The sequence below is a fragment of the Dipodomys ordii genome, unplaced genomic scaffold, assembly GCF_000151885.1.
Source record: "Dipodomys ordii isolate 6190 unplaced genomic scaffold, Dord_2.0 Scaffold212, whole genome shotgun sequence".
Classification (NCBI taxonomy): domain Eukaryota; kingdom Metazoa; phylum Chordata; class Mammalia; order Rodentia; family Heteromyidae; genus Dipodomys; species Dipodomys ordii.
In genome coordinates, this window is record NW_012267428.1 from 1389186 (window position 1) to 1395185 (window position 6000).

The window sequence follows — 6000 nt, forward strand, 5'->3', positions numbered from 1 at the left end:
TGAGCTGAGGGACAGTGCCCAGGCCCAGAGTTCAGGCCTCACAACCAACTAAAAAAAAAAAAAAAAAGTAAATTACCTTCAGAACAAGGTAATCATGTTTGTGTTTCTAAAACAGACAACAAATATTTAGATCTACAATTGGAATGACTAAAATACACATTTCCTTTCACATTCCAGTCACAAATCCCTTTTATCTTAGTCAAAAATTTTAAGCCAGCATCTGGATAGGCTCCCAGACAGACATGCTAGTTTTTAGTCATACACAGAATCTGTGCCTAGGGATAGAGCAATCAGGGGCAGAAACACAGTCCCTCCTTCCAAAGGTCTTATAAGCTCATGTTAAAAAGCAGACTGATAGGGGCTGGGAAGGTGGCTCAGTGATAGAGCACTTGCCTTGCATGAGTGAGGCCCTGGGTTTGATTCCTCAGCACCACCTAAACAGAAAAAGCTGGAAGTGGCACTGTGGCTCAAGTGGTAGAGCACTAGCCTTGAGCTGAAGAGCTGAGGGACAGCGCCTAGGCCCAGAATTCAGGCCCACGACCCGCAAAAAAGAAAGAAAAAAAAAAAGCAGACTGATAGATCCATCCCTGAAATAAATATTTTCATGTTTTTTTAAAAATGACATTCTGTGTTAAACATAAAGATAGTGCAATAAGACAATTGGGGATTAGGTGTTAGGAAAGACTTCTAAGTAAGAAATATTCTACTGTGTTCTGAGTAGAAATCAGCGAAGCTGGGGGAGGCAGGAATAGATGGGAACATTAAGAATGGTAGTATGTCTACAAGGGCCCAAGCTGGAATGGCACAATAGGCTGATAGTACTGGAAAAGTTGTCAGTTCCTGCCATGGGGTTGGAATTTTACCCCAGGAATAAAAAGGAGCCACTTGGGGGTTTTTAAAAGTATAACAAAAGCTGGGCACCAGTGGTTCATGCTTATAATCCTATCTCTCAAGAGGCTGAGATCTGAGGATCATGGCTCAAAGCCAGTCTGGGCAAGAATGTCTGAGAGACTCTAATCTCAAATTAACCACCAAAAAAAGCCAGAAGTGGTGCTGAGGCTCAAGTAGTAGAGCACTGGCCTTGAGCCAGAGAAGTTCAGGGACAGTGCCGAGCCCTAAATTCAATCCCTAGGACTAGCACACACACACAAAAAGTAACTGAAAGCTGAGCGCTGGTGGCTCACGCCTGTAATCCTAGCTACTCAGGAGGCTGAGACTCTTATTTCCAACAAACTACTAGAAAAACAGAAATGGTGCTGTGGCTCAAGCAGTAGAGGGCTCCCCTTGAGCTGAAGAGCACAGGGACAGCGCCCAAGCCCAGCGTTCAAGCCCCATGACCGACAAAAAAAAAGAAAAAAGTAACTGAAGACTCTGTCCAGGGATGAATACTAGTGGGAGAAGGTCAGGAATGAAAATAGAAAATAGTTCAAATACAGTATTTGCAACTACGAAAATAGAGCAATGAAACTTGGTGAAATTATTTTGGGGGAAAGGGAAAGTGATAGAGGGGATGAGACTGATTGGATTGTAAGCATACAGAAATGTAACAGTGAAATCCCTCCTGAGCTGATGGTAATAATAATAACAGTAACAGTCATAATAATAAGTGGAATTGGATTTCCAGAGTCCTCTCTTGAGGCTACACAGGAGAGGTCTTCTCCTGAGGCAGTTCCAGGTAGGGCTTCCATGGAAACGCAGGTGAACAAGGATATGGAACTGGGGGTGTGCTCACTTAGGGAACAGAGCTGCCTCTGTCACCACAGACCAACCTCACAAATTTTGGCAAAAGGCCTTCTGGTGGGGTGAGAATGTACTACCTGCTACAAAGACACGGACAGCATTGTTCATTTATCACCTTCTGGCTTGGGTCTGAACCCCGATTCTTCCTCCTACAATACCTTAGTTTCAAAACCTCTCTGCACCTCACTGCCCTCCTCTGTAAAATAATAATGGTACCAAGCTCACAGGGGTATGGTGAACATGAAGAGCAAATTAGTCATGTCTGGAACAGAAGGCAGAGTGAACAGGTAAAGCACGTGACTCTTTTCGTCCTGTGTTTTGTGGCATGTGGGTTCTCAGGCAGGGCTTAGGGAGCAAGCAAACTTTGAGGACTTGGTATAAGGAGGAATATGAAGTAATTCATTACTAATTGACTGCATATATTTTGAATCTGTTATTAGAAGTATAGGAGTTTAGAAGTTTATATCTTCCTGGGAAATTGAAACTTGGACCACCTGTTTCTTTTTAATTTTTAAAATGGAGCTACTAGAAAATTTAGAATTATGGGTTTGGCTCAGGTTATATTTCCATTGGACAGCACTGATCTAGAGAAAGAATAAACAAGAAGCTCAAACCAGCCACTGAGCCCTGAGTGACTAATAATGGGACTGTAGAGAATGACGAGAAGAAAATATGAAGGCCACATTCTGTCCTTCTAACATTTATCTGCTGGAGTGTAACTAAGAAAAGAGAACAAGATGTTCATGAAAAACTGAAATGGGTGAATAACAAGGCTAGAGAGAATGAAATGGCAGAGGAAAAGCAGCCAGAGAGAAGCAACTACATGTCTAATAGAAAAACTGCCACTGCTCAGATCTCAATATATACAAGTCTACAACTATGAAAATGAGTCTTAAAAAACAGCCTTCACATTCAAAAGACACATTACATCATCAAGGCAGTTTTTTTTAATTTTTGTTACAACTTCATCAAACCTACCAAATCTTATCACATGAGACTTTTATAATTCCAGGTGTTAAAAACAAAAGGAACAAAAGACCTCATGGCTTTGGGAGACAGAACCATTAAAAAACTTAGTCCTAGATATTTTTCCATCTCATAACTGAAAAATAAAAACATATTGTATGGCTCAAAAGCCTACATAAGCAATAGCTTTTCCTCTATGTCAACAGAAATTCTTATGTAGAAATCCAGATCTGGAGAAGGAGAGAGGGAAAGAGGGAATGAGACAGGGGTAGGGGGAGAAAGGGAGTGAGAGAGAAGAAAAGAGAGAGAGAAAAACAGAGAGAGAAAGAGAGATTTGCATCAAGGCCCAGGGGTGCTAAGATGCAAGTGAAAGAGTTTGACCAGAGAAACTCTTCCTTAAGATCAGAAGACCTTAGAGTTCATAACCATGAACACTAAGCTCAGCCTGCCCTGTTACCTGACCCAAGAGGAGACTAGAGTCTTGAAGGCTGAGTCCTCTCAAGGCTATATGGAGTTCAAACAGAAGGAAACTGATCCTATCTATCCTAACTGATAAAACACCACCTACCTCCATTTCCTTGACATTGTTGCCTTTATCATCTAGTAGTGAGAAACCACTGATGTAATTATTTCGAAACCTGGAATAAAAGAACTTTTGACTATCACTCCCCAAACTGAGCAAAACACACACTCATAACCTTGTGATCCTATTGTTCAGTATAGAGCCAAAAGATACATGTATGTGTACATATGTTTCCAAAGCCAGGCACTAGAGCGGTCACAGCAGCATGATTTGTAATAACAGCCAGATGCTGGAAGCTGCCCAAACGTCTGATGACAGTACATGGATAAATATGTGGTATATTCACCGGGTGGCTACTATTGGCAAAGACAATGCTGCCACAATGGGTGCACCACAAGAGCATTTTGAACAGTGCTTATAGAAAGAAGGCTAACACTGTAGGATTCTATTTTTATAAAAGCACGAGAGGAAGTCAAGATGGGGTTGGTGCTGGGGAAGTCCGTGACAGGAAGCAGCAACATCCTGGGGTACGTGGATGTTCTGTTTCTTGATCTGAGTGCAAAGCACATGAGTACATTCAGTATGTCATTAGGTATGTCAACTTTTTCTAGCACTTATATACTATACTTAAAAAAAGAGAGAGCCGGGCGCTGGTGGCTCACGCCTGTAATCCTAGCTACTCAGGAGGCTGAGATCTGAGGATCGTGGTTCAAAGCCAGCCTGGGCAGGAGAGACCGTGAGACTCCTGTAGCTCAAGTGGTAGAGCGCTCGCCTTGAGCTGAAGAGCTGAGGGACAGCGCCCAGGCCCAGAGTTCAAGCCCCATGACCGACAAAAAAAAAAAAGAGAGAGAGAGTATCCAGTATCTGAGTAAGATAAGTCCTCAAGACCCTTTTTGAACTCTTTTTTTCTACTGGTCTTTACAAACTTCACTTGCTCCATGGAGGTCCATGTAATGTAGGTCTTTCTCCAGGGAAAGCCCACATATCACCATCAGTATTTATGGCTGCCTCCCACACAAGGCCTGTGATTCACACCCCACTAGTGGATGCCTTTGCTAATTTATGCCACCCACACCAATCTAGCTTTTGTTTTCCTTCCTCAGCAGTTAGAGTTTGTATCATCATTAATGTGGATATACTGTCACTTTTGTTTATTTCTGCCAAAGCTTCCCAGCTAGACTAACAACAGGAGCATGCCCTTTGGGGGATGATCTCTATCCTCTAGTATCCACAGGCACCAAGGATTAAATCACTTCTCAGGAGCCATTCACTTCCTAAGTCACAGCTGCTAACCACTCCTTACTGCTACAAAAGGCCAGTTGGGGAAGTAGAAAAAAGAACTGGAAGAGGCAAACCGAAGAATAAGTCGTTTTTTCTTGCTCTGTCTTAACTACAGCCTTACTATCCACCACTCAATCTATTTTGTTTACATGGGACATTTTGTAACATGTACCAAAATTATAAAGATTTTCAAGTCATAAATATGAGCTTTTTATTATGTATCATGTATCCAAAGTCCATTCTCTCTCTTCTATAATCTGCTTCAAACCTACTCATCTCATTCCACACCAACCGTAAGACTCCTCAAGCTTCATTTCGCCTTAGACAAATAGCATCGTGTAACATATTGCAAAACAGAACAAAGACAAAATCTCACTGAATTCTAATGTTTAGAATATCAATATATTACTCTTCTTTGTTTAAACAACGAATAGAAGGCAGATGATTCCCAGCTCTGCAACTTGGAAGAAGACAACCCTCGGAGGCGTCAAGCCTTGGGATTGATTACTCAGTGAAACCACAACCTGTTCTGACTCAGTCGGTGCCCCTCCATTCCACAGGGAAAGATCCTTCTTGGTTTCCGGATGTATAACCTTCAGCAGGTAAAGGATTAGCAATCCGAAGGCAAGAGAAAGGTTTAGCCAAACACCACGAGATACACGTTTCTCTCTGTGAGTCCAAAATCCAACGGTCCTCAGCCCACACCCGTGGGTGCCAGGTGAATTGCAGCACCTAACAGTTTTTCTTTTAAATAAATGGCATCTAAATTCGTAGAGTTCATACACATGAATGAAGACGGAAGGATATAAAAAATTCATCTTCCAAGTCAGCTAGCCATTCTGCAGAACTCTGCTCATAAATGCATTTTTAATGGTCACAACTAGGAACCCGGGAGGCCTGGAAAGGCTCTCAGGTTAGCCAGCCACTGGGAGATGGGTGTCTGCCTCGGTCACCCCACTGGTGTGGGGTACCAGTGGGAACCCGCCTTTTTCCTAGGGGTCAGGCTTCGAGGAGACGCTCTCACAAAAACAACGCACACCGGACACACTGCCCGCGGTCAAGCCGCAGCTCACGATCCTCAAGGAACCAAGGACTTGGGAAACGTGTGTCCTGCGCAGGGCTGGCCGCAGAGCGAGGGCGGGGAAGGTCACCCGGCGAACCTCCACCAGCCGACCCCACACACGCCGCCCTCCCCCAGGGCGCACGCAGCGCCTGCGGAAGCTGCTGGCAACCCCCGCCCGGGGAGCCCCAAGCGCCCCCCGCCCCGCCCCCGCCGTGGGTACGCGCGTTCACTCGACCCCGTTGGCTCGGAAGCTTCCAGCAATGAATTAAACCCCAAGCCGCTGCGGAAAGCAGCGTGGAAACGGGCCACTGCGGCGGGACCTGCCATCCCCGCCGTCCCCGCCGGGCGTCCTCACCTGTGCGGGCTGCGGCTCCCGGCGCACGCTCCACGCGGCGGGGAGCCTCGACCCTCGGCCCCCGCTCCCCAG

At 44.9% G+C, this 6000-nt stretch overlaps 1 protein-coding gene across 3 annotated transcripts in view; it reads right to left on the bottom strand.

Moving 5' to 3' along the window:
* The window catches only part of St3gal5 (ST3 beta-galactoside alpha-2,3-sialyltransferase 5), a 68662-nt gene that overhangs the window by 44215 nt on the left and 18447 nt on the right, over window positions 1–6000 (bottom strand). The window contains exon 1 of one of the 3 annotated variants that reach the window (XM_013035462.1): window positions 5929–5994. The exons of the other annotated variants lie outside the window; for them this stretch is intronic. The gene's annotated coding sequence lies outside the window, so the exon portion shown is untranslated. Of the gene's footprint in view, window positions 1–5928; window positions 5995–6000 lie in introns of those variants that run through there. 3 annotated transcript variants of the gene reach the window in all.